The sequence below is a fragment of the Pseudorca crassidens genome, chromosome 15, assembly GCF_039906515.1.
Source record: "Pseudorca crassidens isolate mPseCra1 chromosome 15, mPseCra1.hap1, whole genome shotgun sequence".
Lineage (NCBI taxonomy): Eukaryota > Metazoa > Chordata > Mammalia > Artiodactyla > Delphinidae > Pseudorca > Pseudorca crassidens.
Window position 1 is genome coordinate 38,796,288 of NC_090310.1, and position 21,171 is coordinate 38,817,458.

Here is a 21,171-nt window from a genome sequence, read left to right on the forward strand (position 1 = left end):
TGCACACAGCCCTGTCCAGCCTCTGCTCCTCTGCAAACAGCAGCAGCCTTCACGAGGAGTACCCAAGGCTCCAGAAGGAAAGGAAAAAGTGCTTTAATTCAAAGTATGTGCGGCCCCGGCCCCCCATTCTCTCCCCAAGTACCCCTCACACTGACTGGGCCTGGGCGAGGCAGAGGGGCAGGACCCAGGAGGGAACCTCTATGGTGACCGCCACAAAGGAAGCCTGTGTCCAGGCCCAAGCACTGACTTTCAAGCCTGACCAAAAAACATACTTGTTTACTGATGACTTAAAAAGGCCACAAAGGCCCCACTAATACACCCAGCTAGTGAGGCCCCAGTCACCCGTCACCACAGTGTTGGGACTTTCTCCCCAGGAGGCAGCGCCCCAAAGTGGAAAGTAATGGGACTTTGGGTCTGACAGCTCCAGGTTCAGATGCAGCCTCTCTCAGCAACTGTGTCTTCTCAGAGCGGCTCCTCAATGAGCTCCTGGTCTCACCCTCGACACACCTGCTAGGGCAGGACAAGGGTTTTCCCTCACAGCCAAGCTCTCCACCTCTGTTCCTGGTCCCACCCCAGAGAGCGGGATGGAAAGTGCCCACGGCACAGCAGGGCCCTTGGGTCACTGTGTGCAGCCAGGGTCCAGATGCATGGCTCTGGGGCAGAAGTCTCCCAGTGATGCAGCAGCACCTCCTGGGCACTCGTTAGGGATACAGACTCTCAGGCCCCACCCGGGAACTGCTGAAAAGGGGACCTGCTGGTGAGACCTGGCCATCCAGGCCACCCGATGCCACTGCAGGTTGAGACCCTCTGAGCAGAGGGAGGAGCAGAGGCCTGGCCCCAGGAGGACTTCATGGGACCAGACAGGACGGGACTGAAGGAGCCAAAGACCTTGTTTATTAATATGTAACTCCAGGGGATTCCCTGGTGGCACAATGGTTAAGAATCTGCCTGCCAATGCAGGAGACACGTGTTCAAGCCCTGGTCCGGGAAGATCCCACATGCCGCGGAGCAACTAAGCCCGTACGCCACAACTACTGAGCCTCCGCTCTAGAGCCTTTGAGCCACGGCTACTGAAGCCCGCACACCTAAAGCCCATGCTCCGCAACAAGAGAAACCACCGCAATGAGAAGCCGGCGCACCACAATGAAGAGTAGCCCCCGCTCGCCGCAACTAGAGAAAGCCCGCACACAGCAACGAAGACCCAACGCAGCCAAAAATAAATAAATAATTTTTTTAAAAAAATGTAACTCCAACCACCATCCCCAGACTCCCCAAGACACCCACAAGCGGGAATATTAACCCCACCTCCAAAAAACAGTGCCATGTAGGGACCCTCCTATTTCATAGGTTGTGAATCTGAACCTGGATTCCTCCTTCCTTAAACACACAATCAAAGGGCAGACTGTGTTATTACATCACAGGAAGAGGGCCCGCCTCAGGACAGGAGAGAGCAGGGCAGGACGAAGTGCTCCAGCCCATGCATGGCGCCACCAACTGGGCACGTCCCAGCTCGCAGGAGAGTTTGTGTACAAAATCTCTTTGTAGTAGAAACTACAGAGTATCAGACATAAGGGATTATTTTATTACCATCACAGGAAATTTCAAATCCATATTTAATTTTTGTGACTTGTCTATCTGTGGGTGTTTAAATAAATAAGCAGCATTTTCTCGGGGAGGGGGTGGATGTGGAGACGGGACACGCTCTACTGTCAACAGCAACTGGGAGAGATTTCATGTCCTAGGATGTACACTTCTGGAACATTTTTTGCAGTAATGGAAAAATCTGACTTCAGTCATCAGGAACATCAAAGGCTGAAGGAACACGGACCCAAGCTGATCTTCTCAGGTCTCAAGAGGCTGGATGAGGAAGAAGGTGGGCGGGCATGGACAGAGCTCGCCTCCCCAGCTGTGCCTCCCAGACTCAGCACACAGCATCTTCAGAAGTGAGTCTGTCTTTCCTCAAGGGATAGAAGGGTCTCACTGTGTCTCTTGAGCAGCTTGGTGAGGAAGATGCATCTCCAGCTTTCTGAGATACCAGAGGCAGGACGCTGGGGCAACGCAAGGGGCTCTCTTCCAGCAAGAGGGCATCCTTCAGGAAGTTAGAGTGCCAGCCAGGCCACGGAGCGCCCACCATCACCTGTCCTCAGGGGAGAGGGGAAGGAGGGGGAGAAAGGAGCCGCCTGGTCCACCTCTCCCTGCACTTCTGGCTTCCACAGAAACCAGTTTCATCCCCAACATGGTATCCCAAGTCTTTTGAGCCACTTAGTAAGTTTTCAATACAAAGAAAAGGAACACAGCAAGGTAAGGTCCAGAAATATTTTAAGCAGTTCCCAAGTTTTGAAACTATTTACAAGCTCACCACATGTAACATTAATAATACAACATAATAACACAACACATAACCAGGTAAATGTAACATGGTTTTGGAGCATGACTATACTTAGGAAGTGAAAAGGTTAACACTGAATATGCTACTTATACATACAGAATTGGAAACAGGAGATTCTTAGGAGGCAGAATAAATGTTTTTCACAAAACAGAAATTAATTAAAAATCAACCAAAGGAAAAAATAGGGTCTGATCTGTTGAAGGGTCCCAAATAATCAGACACGGCAAAAACAAACACACAGAAACCACAGACAAGAAACAAAGCCTCCCTTTAAAAGAAAAGTATTTACTCTTCCTACCCAATTTCAAACAGCCCCCAAACCATTAATTCCTAGAAGGCAGGAAATGTGTTCCTAATTTCTTTTGGCAACTCCCCCTAAAAGGCCAGCACTAGCTTCCTGCACACCTTTTAGGTAACCACACACCACCCCAGGGCCCTTGAGCCACAAGCCATAAATATACATGCAGCTTTTTAAAGTTCCTCTAGGGCGTCCCAAAGGGAATTAAAATCTAGAGAACACGGCTCTGCACACAGTGAACCCTCAATCACTCAGAGTACCCCCCACCCCGGGTCAGCACCACACCTGCCCTATTCATTGCTCACAAGCACCTGTGAACCAGGCACTGCCAGGACCCTCACTTGGACAGAGGCCTGGAGCAGGTGAGTATCTTGCCAGGGCCCCCAGCCTTTGGCCCTCACACCCCTTCCTCAGCCCCCTCTGCGTTCTCCATCCCCCGGGGGCCTCAACATTCGTGTTTTCCGGAGGCTTCACTGGTGACTCCAGCTGGACGCCATCGGCCACGGCTGGTCGCCCATAGCACTCCCCCTTGTCCTTGCTGACAGACCCCCATCCTGTCCGGGTCTTCCTTCCTTCAGCCATGTGTGTCTGCAAATACCTGGGAGGCCCACCAGGCACATTCATGGTGGGCAGGTGGGAATGGAGACAGAGATGACAAATAGCAGCATAAGTAAAACATGGACTTTGCTAGATGCTTTAAGTGCTAAGGGGAAAAGCAAAGTGGGGAAAGGGGAACAGAGAATGCTAGAGGCAAGGAATGGCCTGTTAGTGTGGGGGAGGCCCAGCAGGCAAGGCTGCCTGGAACCAAGCCAGCAGAGTGGTCCTGACTGGTCAACCAGTGGTTCTCACACACCTCACCCTGCAGAGTGAATGCTGTGTCCCTAACAAGCCTCTGGGCCCTGCTGCCAGTCCAGGGACCCTACTTGCAGGGACCAGCCCGGGGAGTGCCTACAAGCAAACTGGCCAACAAAGCGGAGTGGGGTCAGTGGGCCTTGGGAAGACTGGGGGAGAGTTCCTCAGACAGGAACAGAGGGACCTGGCTGCTGCAGCCCAGACGGGCAGGATCTCAGGACGCTGTCAAGGGTCACCCGCCGGAGGCTTGTCCCGTGTGAGGACACACTTTCTTCATTCTCGGAGCCTGGCTGTGTTACGTGCTGCTGAGTCCTTCTATATACTGACCTCTCAGATTCTACGTCCAGCCCAGATTGGTCTCTAAGCTCCAGGCCAGAGAGCACTGGACATCCATGGAAATGTCCCCCAGACCTAGGCCTAGGCCCTCCATCCCACCCGCACCTATTCGGCCACAGGATGGGACAGTTACTGCCCCCTGGGGTCCCTTCTAGCCTCCCCCAGCTCCATCCCCTTGAGTACCACCTCATCCAAGCGGTCACCAGCCTTGGCCGAACGCTTCACCAGCCTCCTGTCGGGTCTCCCCGTCCACCCCTGTCCTCTCCAAACAAACCATCTTCTGGAAGAGTCAGTCTCATTTCCGACCCTTCTCTAAAACTCCTTGGCGCCTTCAACCCACCCTGGGACTAAAGACCAAATCCCCTGCTAGGCCTGGCCCAGAGCCTCCTCTGCCCCCGAGGCTCCTTGTCCCCCTCAAGCGTCCTCTTTCCTCCCACTCAGGCCTCTCCACAGGCTGTGCCTCCACCTGGAGCGCTCTTCCTCTCCACCATTTGCTTCACTAATTCCGCTAAGCCTCAGTATGTAGGCTCAAGAGTTACCTCAAAAAAAAAAAAAAAAGAAGAATAAACAAGAATAAACCGACTTCCTTGAGGGAAACATTCCCAACTAGGCTGGATTCCCTGTTACACAACCTCAAACACTCTGCTTCTCCCGCGCAGCACTTGTATCATCTTGCAGCTCCTGGGGACGACCTGTCCCACGTCCTGAGGAGGGCAGGAAGCGGGCCAGCCCTCCTCACCACCATGTCCCCATGCCCCCGCACCCACAGCACCGCCTGGATGGGTTAGGCGCTCACAGACGCCATTGCACATAGGTGCTGAGTGAACGAATGACAGGTGCCCGAGCCTGAAGCCACACCCGGGTCCCTCTGACTGTTTTGTGTCCTTGAACACATATAACATCCACCTTATAGATGGAAAAATAGGGGCCCAAACATGAAAGAACACTACATCCAGAGGCCACGTGCTACAGCACAAAGGACTCCTAGTGCCCTGGGCTTAGGTCCCTGGCACATGGGTGCCGGCGTCCTGGGGTCACACTCCCAGCACCGTCCAGGGCTGAGCTCCTGCAAACCGGGAAGAGAAGGACCTGTGGGCGGGGAGCACTGCCTGCAGGTTCTCCAGGGACTGCATTTCAGAGCCAGTAACAGGAAGCCCTCGCTGAGCAGCTGAGGTATTTCCAGAAGCACAGCCAAGGGCTTTCTGCCTCCTCTCTTTAGTACCTACTTCGGCTCCCACAGAAAAGCTCTGAAATGCCAAAAAAGCCTGAGTAAACCTCTTCCATGTATCTATGACTCCAAGCCCAAGGCAATAACCTCCATTTCCCCATCACAAAAATTAGCTCTTGCTTAGAACTTAGGTACATGAAAAGTGACCCGTGTGGCTGGGGGTACGGCAGCATTACTTCTAGTAGAGAAACACTGGAAAAAATAAATGCTTACCAGTCACAGCACAGCAACGTAATGGAATATTCTAAGGTTAAACAACCTAAGTTCATGTTTGTGGACTTTGTCAAAATATGAAAACTTTCACACACATGTGAAATACAGACGAGAAAGGCTAAGTCAAATCATCTGTTGACCCAGATTTCCTGCAGATAACATTTGGGGGAGAATGGAAAGGGGCAGCAGAGCCTGCATCTGGTCATGTTCCCCCAGCCAGGGGACACTGACAAGTCCTGCTCTGCCTGGGTCACAGGATGACGGTGGAGCAGACAGAAAAGCCTGCAGGCAGATGCCTAAGCCTGTCCTGACAAATGCATGTCTGGGACGCTGAGGAGAGAGAAGGGCCAAAACGGAGCTAAATGCAGAACACGGGAGCTTCTCTCCACTCCCTCCCGAAGTCCAGGAAAACGCAACTCCAGAGGCAAGGCCCCAAGGTTCCAGAAGATGCACAGGAACAGACAAGCAGGAAGTTGATTAGAGGAGAGAACACAGAGATGTAAGCGCACAGAGGGGATGCCGGATGACGCAGCACTGGGCGTCATACCTGAAAAGAAAAGCCTGGTAGAGGGTCTAACAGGGAAGCCCCAGCAGGGAGGCCGACTTAGGAGATGCAACCACAGGTACTCCCAGAGGTGGGAGGTGAGCCCTACTGGAGCCCCAGGGTACAAGCAGAACAGTCAGACCCCGGAAGACAGGCTAGAAAGAAATACTGACAGGTATGCAGAAAACTGAGCAAAGGGAAACATTAATGTGATCACTAATTCCAGGAAAAGCAAAAGGCTATATTAGAAAGGAAGTGTAATCACCGCACACTAAACGGGTCAGCCATCAAAAATATCTGCAGTCAAAATAAGACAAACTCAGAATGCCTACTTAGCCAAGACTGGGATTAACCATGTTGAAAGAATGGAGGAGACGGAAGGGAAATATGTGGGTGTACCTTCCACAAGAAAAAGTCAATAGAAAGTACCTAAAATTGGAGGAAAACACCAAGAGAGGAAACAGCCAGGAGCCTGGGAGCGCGAGGTGGCAGTCAGGAGAGTGCAGCTACTTTCATCATATGACGTGCAGTACACTATTTCACTTTTTAAACTATACACATGACAAAAAATCAAACAGAAACGTAAAACTAAAATAAGTAGGTACTTCCCTGGTGGCGCAATGTATAAAACTCCACACTCCCAATGCATGGGGGCCGGGTTCGATCCCTGGTTGGGGAACTAGATCCCACATGAATGCCACAACTAAGAGTTCGCATACCGCAACTAAGGAGCCCGCCTGCCGCAACTAAGGAGCCCACCTGCAAAACCAAGTAAATAAATTAAGAAAAAAATAAAATAGGACTTCCCTGGTGGCACAGTGGTTGAGAATCCACCTGCCAATGCAGGGGACGCGGGTTCGAGCCCTGGTCCGGGGAAGATCCCACATGCCGCAGAGCAACTAAGCCCGTGCGCCACAACTACTGAGCCTGCGTTCTAGAGCCCATGAGCCACAAATACCGAGCCCGCGTGCCACAACTACTGAAGCCCACACGCCTAGAGCCCATGCTCCACAATGAGAAGCCATAAGAAGCCAGCGCACCACAATGAAGAGTAGCCCCCGCTCGCCGCAATTAGAGAAAGACTGCATGCAGCAACGAAGACCCAACACAGCAAGAAAGAAAGAAAGAAAGAAAGAAAGAAAGAAAGAAAGAAAGAAAGAAAGAAGGAAGAAAGAAAGAAGGAAGGAAGGAAGGAAGGAAGGAAGGAAGGAAGGAAGGAAGGAAGGAAGGAAGGAAGGAAAGAAAGAATATAAAGTAATTACCAAACACACGTAGTAAGCTGAAGTGAGAGAGTAGCAGGGACACGGCAGGAAGAACGGGCCAAGGTGAATAGACTTCTCCGCCGGGGTCCTGGCTTCTTGTCTGTGATTTTCTACCAGACAAAGCAGAGAGGGCAGAGGGCAGCCCGGAGGCCTCCTGAGGGGCCGGCAGAGTGGGCCCCAAGTAAACACTGGTGAAATTAATGTCCAGATAAATACAGCAGTGAGGAAAAGAGGCATGTTAAAATATGACTGGGGAGCGTGGTCTTTAAAGAGATGCAAACATCTTCAGAACTCTCTGGGACAGTGGCTCTCCAAACATGACCTCAGGACCAGGGGCAGCAGCATCGCCAGGAACTGTGCCAAGGAAACAGGCCCCACTCAGACCAGATCAATTAGACACTCTGGGGCAGCCCAGCAGCCAGTGACTACGGGATCTACAGGTGATTCGGATGCGTGTAAACATGTGAGATCAGGCCACAACTCAGCCACTTCAGGAGTGTAAGACAGCTGTTCTCAACCAACCAGTGGTCCAGGGACCCCAGGGGACCCTAGTGTCTGAGGAAGGGGGGTCTGCAAAATCAACACTAGTTCCATAACATCCTAAGACGTCCTTTGCCTTCTTTCATCACACTTTCTCCCGAATGTACCGTGGAGTTTTCCAGAGGCTACATGACACAACAGATCGCTTGCAGAAGCAGATATTAAACAAACCAGCTCTCGTCAATCAAGCCAGACATTTAAGACACTTGCCAAAATGTAAAATAATGCCTCTCCTCTCGCTATTTTAGAAAACAGTTATTTTTCAAAAATATGCCATTAATGTTAACATGTGATAGATTATTTTTTAATGAACTAATAAAAAGATACTTTAGGGACTTCCCTGGTGGTCCAGTGGTTAAGATTCCACGCTCCCAAAGCAGGGGGCACAGGTTCGATCCCTGGTCGGGGAAGTAAGATTCCCACATGCCGCACCACACAGCAAAAAAAAAAAAAGATGTTTTTAGTTTTACTTTCTAATACAGCAGAGACCAACAGAAATAACCCACATAAACGAAGGCTCTTTGGTACTTAACGACACTGAACAATGTACAGGAGTCTGAGATAAAAAGTTGATGAATCAGTGGTCTAAGGCATTGACAACCTACATACACAAGGAGTCTCCTGCCCATCACCCAAAGGTCACAATATATACTGTACCATCTTTTTTGTTGTTGTTGTTTTTGGCGGTATGCAGGCCTCTCACTGTTGTGGCCTCTCCTGTTGCAGAGCACAGGCTCCGGACACGCAGGCTCAGCGGCCATGGCTCACGGGCCCAGCCACTCCGTGGCATGTGGGATCTTCCCGGACCGGGGCACGAACCCGTGTCCCCTACATCAGCAGGCGGACTCTCAACCACTGCGCCACCGGGGAAGCCCTACACTGTACCATCTTTAAAGGCTTTCTACATCACTAGCAGTGACGACAGGATCTTTGTGGCTTAAACCAACCCCACACAAGTCCATTCTGCTGCACTCTGTTGATATCTAAAACCCACAGTGAACGAACCTCAGGACCGCAATGTGCAACACCCGCCATATACACTTAAGGTATGTGTATGTACACGCTCCACAGCAGCACCCAGCCATTTTCATGACAAAACACAAAGCGTAAAATACATGAAGTTGCCCTGAAACAAGAAGTTATTTTTAGCTCCCTAAGCATTTCTAAGGTCCTTTCACACATTTGTTCAAGTATGGGTTTATCCCATTTGAGTACTGTCACCAGAGAGAGGAAAGGGGCTCTCTCTAAATTCCCTTCTCAGTGAGACTCTGGGCTGAACAAGATATTCACGCCCCTTGGGGGAGCAGAATCTCCTGATAAATAAGAATATGGTTTTATCACAAGCTATTCCTAGTTTAAGAGGAGTTTTAATTTCCCATTTCAACCCCTGTGTCAAAGAGAGGGGTCACTGCATACCTTGTGTACTCGATGAACCAACAATGCTAGACGGGGCACTGAGTCAATAAGAAGGAAAACCTGGGTGCATAGGTGTAACATTCCTTTCACTTGTTTGGGAATAAAGGAGTTTTTTGTTTCTTTTTGTTGGTTGTTTTTAAGATTGATAAAAGCCACACAACCTAACATTCCGTACAAGATGTAGTGTAGATTACATCAATGAACTTCCCATATTGTATTTTTCCTTTTTATTTTTAAATACGTCAAGCTCACTGAAAAAGTTCGAGGAACACAAGAAACACCTACATCCCTCCCCTAGAGTCAGCAATGACTAACGTCTTTCCACATTTGCTATAAGTCTCTTTCCACACACGTGCTTTTCCTGTGGGACTGCTGAAAGTAAACCACAGATGTCCTGATACCTCTCTAACCCTTCCAGCATGTATTTCCTAGGAACAAGACCCCCCTACATAATGACAACAGTATTATGACCCACAAGGAATTTAACACTGTTATTATCAAGTGTTCCATCTATACTCAAAATTTCCCAACCATCCCAATAATGGCCTTTGTAGTTTTGTTTTCTTTTAATCCAGCATCCAGTCAAGGGCCAGGCCTTAGTGGTCATGATTCTTTAGTCTTCTTCAATCTATGTGTCCGACCCTTTTTACGACACTGATATTTTATTATATGAGGGTTTTTTTTAATATTTATTTATTTATTTAGGCTGCACCAGGTCATTATTTATTTATTTATGGCTGCACTGCTCTTTGTGCTATGTGCGGGCTTCTCATTGTGGTGGCTTCTCTTGTTGCGGAGCATGGGCTCTAGGCTCACGGGCTCTAAAGCACAGACTCAGTAGATGTGGCATATGGGCTTAGTTGCTCCGCGGCATGTGGGATCTTCCCAGACCAGGGCTTGAACCCGTGTCCCCTGCATTGGCAGGTGGATTCTTAACCACTGTGCCACCAGGGAAGCCCTGCACCAGGTCTTAGTTGCAGCACTCAGGATCTTTAGTTGCGGCATGTGGACTTCTTAGTGTGGCATGTATGTGGGATCTAGTTCCCCGACCAGGGATCGAAACTGGGGCCCCTGCATTGGGAGCGCAGAGTCTTATCCACTGGACCACCAGGGAAGTTCCACAACACTCATATTTGAGGAGTCCAAGCAGCTGTCCTGCAGATGCCCTACAGCATGTGTCTGACTTTTTTCTCATTACTTGACTCAGGTCAAACATTTTTGGCAAGAATGTTGTCCCTCCCACTGCATCCCATGGAGGGGCATAGTCTGTCCACTACCAGAGAGTCTGAGTTTGATCACGTGCTCAAGGCGGAATCCACCAGACTTCTCCAACGTAAAGAGATCTTTTCCCTTTGTAATCAATCATCACTGGAAAGACACTTTAGACTGTGTGAGTATCCTGCCGTCCCTGCCACCAACAAAATGTTTAAACCACGTTTTTTGACAACCACTGATGATCCTTGCCTGAATCAATTATTACCTTGGTGGTTGCAAAATACTGATTGTCTAAATCTTTCCGACTTTCTACCTTAACTGGCATTTGTCTATAAGAAGCCCCATGCACCCCCTTTGGAGTATCACTATGAGTGATTTTTATTCTCTGTGCCATGGACTTTTTAAATTCAATGTATCCATGATCGTTATTCTTTTTTGTGCTCAAAATGCCCCAGATTTGCCCATTAGGAACCCATTCAAGCTGCTCTCTTTTTTTTGGCATGTCCCCATCCATTTTTGAACACTTCCTTGCTTTCTGGTACAAGATAATCCAGGCTCACATTGAATTTTCCCTGCCCAGAACCTGGAATACGTCACTTCTCCAAGGATCCCTGATCCCTTTAGTGGAAAATGGTATTTGGCAACCAAAATCTGGGGACTAGGTGTACTCAGTGCTACTGGGGTATCATTGCCCCTAGACCCTCTCAGAAAACAGGGTTAGGAATATTTGTTAATCATGTATTCATACTCATACCTCCGATTTAAATCACCAGACAGCAGGGTCCTTCCTCACCTCTTCTTCACATTTCATCTCCTTCCTCCCAGGGAACTCTGGTTCCCAACACCAGTACATGTGCTCATTTTATCCTAAAATATGGCCAAAGTCAGTTCAGAACTACTACTCTGACCTATCAACAACAAACCTACTCTGTAGTATATTTCTCTGTAGTTCTTTTTTTCTTCTGAATATATCCCACTAAAGGAATACAGAGTACTGTGTGTGTAACTGGAATTACTCTTTCTTATATGGTTATGTTATTAATTCAATATACTTCTAGGTTCACCTGTTTCTATTTGAATTCAATATTAGTCTTTTTTTCTATCATTGTTGCTTTACTTTTTGAATATGCAGAATATCTGCATGGTTCAAAAAGTCAAAATTATATAAAAAGGCATACTCGGATAAGTTTCACTTCCATCCAGATCCCTTACCACTTGCCCTCACCTACTTGGATAAGTTATTTTAATTAGTTTCTAGTCTATCCTTCCTATGTTTCTTTTTGCAAAGAGAAGCAGATATATATACTCAAAATTTTTTTCTATTGAAGTATACTTGACTTACAATATACACATATTCTTACTTCCTCTTCTTTCTTATTTCACACTTTCTCCCTTCTTTTCTTTTCAGTCAGGCCCTGTCCTAGAGCCTCTGACTATGGAAGCCTCGGACGGGTTGAGGATCAGACTAGAGGCTGAGAGGGTAGGTTAGGAGAAGAGCCTGCTCTGGGGGCCAGGAGGGTCCTTCTTCTTCCTGTCAGTTCCTCCTCCTCTGAACTGAAGACTGAAGTCCATCACTCAGTGTTCTGGACCTCAGATCTTTTTTTTTTTTTTTTCCTCTTCTTCTTTTTTAAGTTGGGGTAAATTAACCATTTTTAAGTATACAGCTCTGTGGCATTAAGTACATTCACACTGTTGTACAACCATCACGATTATCCATCTCTGGCACTTCTTCATCTTCCTCAACTGAAACTCTACCTATCAAACACTAATCCCCCTCCCCCGGCACCCACAATTCTACTTTCTATCCCCATTGTTTACTCTAGCAGGCCTCATATAAGCACCCATTCTTTCCTACCACATAGTATGCATATTAATTTGTATCAATACTTTCTTTTTTCACTTAATACATCTTAGAAATAACTCTTACCAGTTCATAGAAATCTTCCTTTTTTATTTTTGCAGCTGTACAGTTCTAAGTTAAGTTGATGTACCTTGGTTCACTCATCCTGGGTGGACATCTAGGTTGTTTCCATTTTTATATCACAAATAATGCTGCAATGAATAACCCCATGCATCTGGTGTTTCGCACCTGGGGAGGTATATCCTCAGGGTAAATGACTGGAAGTGGGACTGTGAAGTTGAGGGTAAATGCACACACAGATAATGCCAAGCTCCCCTCCAAGAGGACTGTACCACCCTGCACTCCCACAGCAATACAAGAGCATGCCTGTTTCCCAAAACGTCACCAAGAGAATGTGTTCAAGCTTTTACATATATGCCAAGAGTGAGAAATGCTATCTCAGCGATTTTAATTTGCATTTCTTTTATCATAAGCGAAGCTGAGCATCTTTTCATATATTTAAGGGCCATTTGTGTATCTTCTGTGCAATGTCTTCATATCTCTTGTTCATTTTTCTATCAGCTTTGGTCTCTTTTCCTTTTGACTTTTTTTTTTTTAATTGATTTTATTTATTTATTGTTTGTTTGTTTGTTTGCAGTACGCGGGCCTCTCACTGTTGTGGCCTTCCCTGTTGCGAAGCACAGGCTCCGGACGCGCAGGCTCAGCGGCCACGGCTCACGGGCGCAGCCGCTCCACGGCATGTGGGATCCTCCCGGACCGGGGCACGAACCCGCGTCCCCTGCATCGGCAGGCGGACTCTCAACCACGGCGCCACCAGGGAAGCCCTCCTTTTGACTTTTAAGAGTTTTTATATCATCTGTGATTCACATGTTTTAAAAAAATCTTATTGAGAGCTCCTACTTCAGAACACTGGGGCCAAAGAGGTGCCCTGGGCTGGCTGTGCTTCCCGCTTCTCCCAGATGAAGACCTGTGCTCCTGTGCGGGCGTGGTCAGGAGCTCCAGGATGGACCTAACACAGAGCCAGCCATCAACTCTGGCAGAGCCAGGAGGCCAGCCATCCTCTGATCAGATGTCTCCCGCAACTCACACCTTCGAACCATCCTCATCTGTTTGTCAAGTGAGAAAAATATTCTCACTGGTTGAAGTTTTTAAAGTTACTTTAGTAGGCTTTCAAAGGAAATGCTAATCTCTCTAATCAGTGTAAATTTTTATTTACTTTTATTGTGGCTCAAGTAATCTATGAGTAAAATTAAAATTACCATTTTAAAAAATGTTTTTTGGCTGTGTTGGGTCTTCGTTGCTGCACGCAGGCTTTCTCTAGTTGCGGGGAGTGGGGGCTTCTCTTGTTGCAGAGCACAGGCTTTAATTAAGCACGCAGGCTTCGGTAGTTGTGGCATTCGGGCTCTAGAGCGCAGGCTCAGTAGTTGTGGCGCACGGGCCTAGCTGCTCCGCGGCATGTGGGATCTTCCCGGACCAGGGATCGAACCCATGTCCCCTGCATTGGCAGACGGACTCCTATCCACCGCACCACCAGGGAAGCCCAAAATTACCAATTAACTTGTCAAATATATAAACAACAAGGTCCTACTGCATGGCACAGGGAACTATATTCAATATCCTGTGACAAACCATAATTGAAAAGAATATGAAAAGGAATATAAATATATATACAAAACTGAGTCACTTCGCTGTACAGAAGAAATTAACACATTGTTAATCAACTATACTTCAATAAAAAATTTTAATTAAAAAATTCAAAATTAAAAAATTAAAATATATATGATTAATCAGTTCACTGGCAGGAAGCTTAATCTAAACAAAAAGGTTTATAAAACATCCTTGGATTGCTAGTGACAGTAAAATGCTAAGCCACTGTTCTGTTTACTGACCCAGTGATTTATGGCAATAAAGGCCTTTAGAGTCCTGAACAATGCCTCTGGTCCAAACACATAAACCACCTGCCAACAGACTCAGCCAACAGGTGCTACCACATCATTCATAACCGGAATTTTAGGCTTTAAGCTGGTTAAACTCGCTTAAAGAAAAATCAGAGTAAAGTATGTGAAATAAAAAAGAACAATGGATCATTAAAGCCTCTGACATCCACACCATGGATGAGGTGAGGTTGGGTGAGGTCCCAACACCATGGAGCCCTAGCTCAAAACAGGGATATGAACAGGCAAGCTCACTTCTGACTATAGCAGGACTATTTACCTGTGGGCACAGAAGGCTCTAAAACTTTTGTAAATGCTTTTAAAAATTATCCAACAAAAGAAAAAGCAAAGTAGGTCATTTAACAAACTAGAATTACAGGAGTTATATATCCTTAAATCCTTCTGAAGACATGGGTCTTTAAAAAATAGCTGGGACTTCAAGAAAATAGCTAAAAATACCTGGGATTTTAGAAATCCCAAATAACAGACATACAGACACTGTATGCAAAAGGACTTAATATGCATCGTGACACTACTTCAAGTAATTTACAGCTAATAATACTAAAATGTTATTGGCTCTCTGGTTTGTGTCATATTTAGAGCAGCCATCCAGGACACCCTGCCCACAATATGTCCCTGCTGAAAGGGGGCAGCACCCATTCCAGGCTTGCTGCTCTCAGCCCAAGGTTCAGCTTGCCCAGCAAGAGGTTTACAGACAAGGAGCCGGGACAGCTGATCCATCAGCACAGACAGGACACTGGCTCAACATTAGCTCTGGTTTTGAAACTTACGAAAAACACACCACCACAAGACTGTAACCAGAGTAATACCAACTTGCCAAAACAAGTATTAAATATTTAGACAGAAAAAACAAAATGTACCTACTGAAAAAATTTCTTTTTCTCCCTAACCATGATACTGAATCCATTTATACTAATCGACTAATCTCAAAAGCTTTTGAAACTTCCAATGCAATCAGTGCAATTCTTTTCACCAGGAAGTTCTTACTTACGTTAGATGCTGATGAAAGCTAAATGCCAACCTTCAAAAATTACAGGCATTTTCTCATACGCATTTCTCCAAATATCAATAAAAATTAAAGGGCTTCCCTAGTGGTGCAGTGTTTGGGAGTCCGCCCGCCAATGCAGGGGACACAGGTTCGAGCCCTGGTTTGGGAAGATCCCACGTGCTGTGGAGCAACTGGGTCCGTGAGCCACAACTACTGAGTCTGCGTGCCACAACTACTGAGTCTGCGCTCTCGAGCCCCTGAGACACAGCTACTGAGGCCCGCGCGCCTAGAGCCCGTGCTCCGCGTCAAGAGAAGCCACAGCAACGAGAGGCCTGCACGCCACAACGGGGAGTGGCCCCCGCTCGCCACAACTAGAGAAAGCCCACGCGCAGCAACGAAGACCCAACTTAGCCAAAAATAAATAAATAAATTTTAAAAATAAATTTTTAAAATTAAAATTCCATCTTCAATAAGCATCTGAACATGCTAATTCAACGTTCTATGCAGTTTTTAAGTTTACTAGAAAATCTTAGTTTCTTTAGATGTATTTTGTATATTGAACTAAAACCTTAACAGAGTCGAAGTAAAACATGTAAATATTTTGTCTTTCGGGTTTATTTACATTTTTTATTTCTAAAGATGACAATGAAATTTTTTACTAGATTCCTTTTTATACTGTTTGAAATTTATGGTATATGTACAGGCACTACTTTTCAAAATAATTAAAATGAGTAACATAATAAAAATTTGGCCAATACTTCAAATAAAACCACCCCATTTCCACCACACGCACCCACACAACGAAAAATAATTTTTTAGAATACATTTATTTATTTTATTTATTTTTGGCTGCACTGGGTCTTCGTTGCTGCGTGCGGGCTTTCTCTAGTTGCGGCAAGCGGGGGCTACTCTTCGTTGTGGTGCACAGGCTTCTCATTGCAGTGGCCTCCCTTGTTGCGGAGTGTGGGCTCTAGGCACACAAGCTTCAGTAGTTGCAGCACATGGGCTTCAGTAGTTGTAGCACGCAGGCTCAGTAGTTGTGGCTCACGGGCCCTAGAGCACAGGCTCAGTAGTTGTGGCGCACGGGCCTAGTTGCTCCGCAGCATGTGGGATCTTCCCAGACCAGGGCTTGAACCCGTGTCCCCCGCACTGGCAGGCAGATTTGTAACCACTTATGCCACCAGGGAAGCCCCGAAAAATAATTTTTAATACGTCCTTCAACACTTTTATTTTCACATGGATAACTTTTACCCAGTTAAAATCGTGGTATACATACAATGAATTTATATATGACTATTCACTTATATCAGAAGTGATAATCTAGGCTACACTGGAGACGTTGCAGTTATCATAAAAGTACTTTCAATGGCCACCTAAACAGTCTTCAGTGGGTGCCTAACCCTTTTGTCTGATATTTTTATTATAATTAATGTTTAGACCCTGTGCCCAGAATTTAAACGAAACAAGTGTTTGAAAAGGAAGCAACCCCTAACTTGGTGCCCTTTACAATGTGATCTGTGTAGTCCACATGGAATTTAATTCTTCCTAAATGTTAGATCCTACACTGGAATAATCCCACATGACTCTGAATCTCCCTGAGGACAAGTAAGCCTTAGGCTTCCATTAAAGTACAGCTGGCCCTCCGTATCTGTGGGTTCCACATCCACAGATTCAACCAAGGATCAAAAACATTTTGGGGGCTGGGGCTGGGGGGACTTCCCTGGTGGTCCAGGGAAGTTAAATTAATGCCCCACACTTCCACTGCAGGGGGTATGGGTTCAACCCCTGGTCGGGGACCTAAGATCCCACATGCTGTGCAGAGTGGCCAAAAAAATTGGGGGAAAGAAATTCCAGAAAATTCCAAAAAGCAAAACTTGAACTTGCCACCTGCTGTCAACTATTTACCTAACATTCACACTGTATTTACAACTGTTTATGCAGCATTTACATTGTATTAAATATTACAAGTAAAACAGATGATTTAAAGCATATAGGAGGAAAAAATGATAAAACCAAAAAAATCAACAGAACATTGTAAATCAACAATATTTCAATAAAAAATATTATAGAACAAAAAATAATAAAGTATATGGGAGGATGTATATAGGTTATATGCAAATATCACACCATTATGTATAAGCAACTAGAGCATCCATGGATTTTGGTATCCAAGGGGGCTAAGTCCTGAAACCAATCCTACCCTCCATACAGAGGGACGAATGTATACATCTGAGATCTTCAATTTTAAAAAACAGGTCAAAAAGCAGGTTCAAAACAACAGACATGGAATTATACCATTTTTGGACAATGAAGCATTATTACATATATTTTAATTTACACATTAAATACTTAAATAGTTATCTCTGGATGGTGGATTATAGGTGATTCTTATTTTTATATTTTGCTTACTGGTGTTACTTCTATTTTTTTAAACAATGAACATCTGGGACTTCCCTCGTGTTCCAACGGCTAAGACTCCGTGCTCCCAATGCAGGGGGCCTGGGTTTGATCCCTGGGCAGGGAACTAGATCCCACATGCCGCAACTAACAGTTCGCATGCTGCAACTAAAGATTCTGCACACTGCAACTAAAAGAACCCACGTGCCGCAACGAAGGTCCCCCATGCCGCAACTAAGACCAGGAAGAGTCAAATAAATAAATAAACATTTAAAAATAATAATAGAAAATAAACAATAAACATCTATAAAAATAATTTAGCTTCTACCCAATACGACCTCAATTGTGTACTTCTATACAGTTATGTGTGTGTGTATACAAAAAAGTCTGGAAGGAAATGCACAAAAATGCTAATGCTGTTTTTCTTGTGATAGTGGGATTATTGGTCATTTTTTGTTTTATATTTTATAACTCTGTATTTTCCAGTTTTTAAAAATAATAAGCATGCGTTACTTTTATACTATGAAAAAGACATTTTTTAAGACACTAACAAAATTGCCTGGGATCCAAGCACAGAAAGGAACGTCATCTGCCTTTTAGCAATTCCTCCGACACACAGACCCAGACACACACACACTACCAGCTCTCACGTGCACCTGCTCCCGCACGCACACTCATTCTCTCTCTCTCTCTCTCTCTCTCTCTCTCTCTCTCACACACACACACACACACACACACACACACACACACACACACACGCAAACCCAAGACTAGGACAGAAACTGTAAAGGAAACTGAAGCAACTAAAAGGTGTGGCCAAACGTCCCCAGGGAGTTCCAACTGCCCACCAGCAGACGAATGGAAAGGAATGAAAAGCAGGGAGACCTTCTCTGCATTGACACCTCCTCCAGCAGCCTCCTTTTGCAAGTGCTGAGGAGGATGGACAGGGCCCACAAGGTTACTGAAGGGCATTCACGGCTCCAACGTGCAGGGCTTTCTGGAAAGGACCCGTGACTGTTAAAATGTAAATGCTTAAGTGAGTGCTATACTGTGAAAATAACCTTTACAATTATAATTAATTCCTTTGAAAAATAACACCAAAAGAAATGAATCCTTCTCACAATACTCTCACAGTTTATTTTACAATTTCTGCTTTATGATAAGTTGGTGATGACTACAAAAGCATCAGTCCTCTCAGTACAAAGGGGTCACGTCAACGAGGAATCTTCATAGACAGTCAAGGCCTTAAAGATAACCTATTGCAACTTCAGAACTAGTGCCTGGGCACATCTGACTATAAATTCCTGGTCAAGAAAATACAACCAGAGAGCTCCGCTGTAGTCTTCTTTCCCCTTTCAATTCCTGCCAACACTGTGTTCTATTACACCACACCTGATCTATCACCAGATGAGGTAATGAGAGCCAAACACACCATGACATTGCTAAAGAAAGAGGGACACAAAAGCCATCTGTATTATGAATGGGAACTGCTTCTATTAAAAATTCAGATAATCCACTTAAATAATTTAAAACACTTCCTTCATAAACAGATTACTTAAAAGATACTGAAAGTGCTACCTTTGAAAATTTGACAATAATCAAGATAATTGAGTTGCGATCATCAAGGACAGTAATGTGACCAGCCTAAGAGACTCATGAACTCACTATTTTGAAATCTCAAGGTGGAAAGTACAGCAACTTATGGTCTTTATTGCTGTTATCCAGCTTATCCAAACTGTTCCTACAGTTAAAAAAAAATCATAAATGTTTAAAAAAGAATTCTTATCTTTTAGAGATACATACTGAAATATTTATGGGTGAAATGATATGTCAGGTATGTGCTTCAAAAGTAATCTGGGGGTGGGGAGTAGGGAGTTCACAAATGAACCAAGACTTTGGGAAACTGCAATGGCTTGGGGGCAGGTAGAGTGTTTCACTAAACTATGCTCTCTACTCTTATGTATGTTCAATACTTTTCATTTTAAAAAATTAAAAATATTTATCATGAGGTATAATTCTTCACTTTTCTCTAAATTATTTCACTATCAAGGAATATTTCTTCTCTTTGCTCCTCTATAATGTATTCTGACATTGGACTTGGAAAAGCAAGACTGAGTCATAATAAAGGCTAGCAAACCTTACACAGACACAAAAATTAACCTTTTGCTACACTGTTAATTATCTGCTTCAAAACAAGAGCTCTCCTCCACCATCCCAGGAAACCTGCGCAAGTCTGGTACTTAGATCACATCCAACACTGCTTCTTCCTGAGAAGTCTGGGACAGCAGACAGAAGGGGCAACGTCACAAGAGATCTCCCTCACTTGCCCATCCCCACCAAATCCTGAGTCATCCTGGCCTTACCCCCAAATTTAAAATTCCACCAGGGGCTACCAGAACAAAGAATGTTGACTCATTTCTACTTTGTATTTAGAAAAAGCTCAGCCCCAAATAACAACCCCAATTTTTTCCCACTGTGATCACTAAGAATGATACAACAAAAGGGGGTTCTCAAATGAAAATGGTTTTATTAAGTCAATAAGATGAAACTTTATGGGATTATTTAGGGGCGCCAAACCTAGGAAGTTGAGAGCCACCTAAACATTATGAGCCCAGAAGACCTAGGTGTAGTCCCTGTTATTGCATTGACAATCTGTGAGGCCTTGGAAAGTAACTTAACCTTTTTGGGCCTCTAGTTTCTTACCTGTAAAGTGGGATGAATCCCTTCTGCCTCCTACTACCTCAGAGAAAGGTTGATGATCCAGTGAAAACATAAATGAGCCTCATATAAGCTATAAGGCACTCTATTAAGAGTCAGATTATGGTAAAGAAGAACAAATGTGCCACTTTCCTAACATTCTTGATTGGTGTAATGAGGAAGGGAATGTTTGCAGAGAAGACACATCACACTAATGAGAAACAACCAAGGATACCCAAGGTGCTCTCCAGCCGAGGGACAAGAAGGAAAAGCATAAAAAAACTTAGACCAGGACTTCCCTGGTGGCGCAGTGGTTAAGAATCCACCTGCCAATTCAGGGGACACAGGTTCAATCCCTGGTCCGGGAAGATCCCACACACTGTGGAGCAACTAACCCTGTGCGCCACAACTACTGAGCCTGTGCTCTAGAGCCCACGAGCCACAACTGCTGAGCCCACGTGCCACAACTACTGAAACCCACGTGCCTAGAGCCCGTGCTCCCCAACAAGAGAAGCCACCGCAATGAGAAGCATGCACACTGCAACGAAGAGTAGCCCCCGCTCACCACAACTAGAGAAAGCCCGCGTGCAGCAACAAAGACCCAAAGCAGCCAAAAATAAATAAATAAAATATTTTAAAATTTATTAAAAAAATAAATAAATAAAACTTAGACCAGCAATCACAATCCATACTAACCATACAGGAAACTGTCAGTCACGTATCTCTCTCTCTGCCCATTACACTGAGATGGAAGACCTGTCCTGAGCAATGTCTTCAACCCAGAGCTAAACAGGAGCTCACACTGACCTAGACGCCAACATTCAGGATGCCCCACAGGGACATGCCCACGCTGAAAACTCAACAAGGAGCCCTGACTCAGGACGACCCAGTTCTTTACATGACAGCTCAATGGACACTGTGAATACTCTGGGGGCACACAGATCCTTTATAAAGGTTCTTAATGTTATGGCAGACACCCT

The 21,171-nt window shown here is 45.5% G+C and overlaps 1 protein-coding gene across 5 annotated transcripts in view; it reads right to left on the bottom strand.

Moving 5' to 3' along the window:
- Positions 1 to 21,171, bottom strand: part of RAB11FIP3 (RAB11 family interacting protein 3) — a 79,563-nt gene that overhangs the window by 56,382 nt on the left and 2,010 nt on the right. The gene's annotated exons all lie outside the window — the stretch shown is intronic.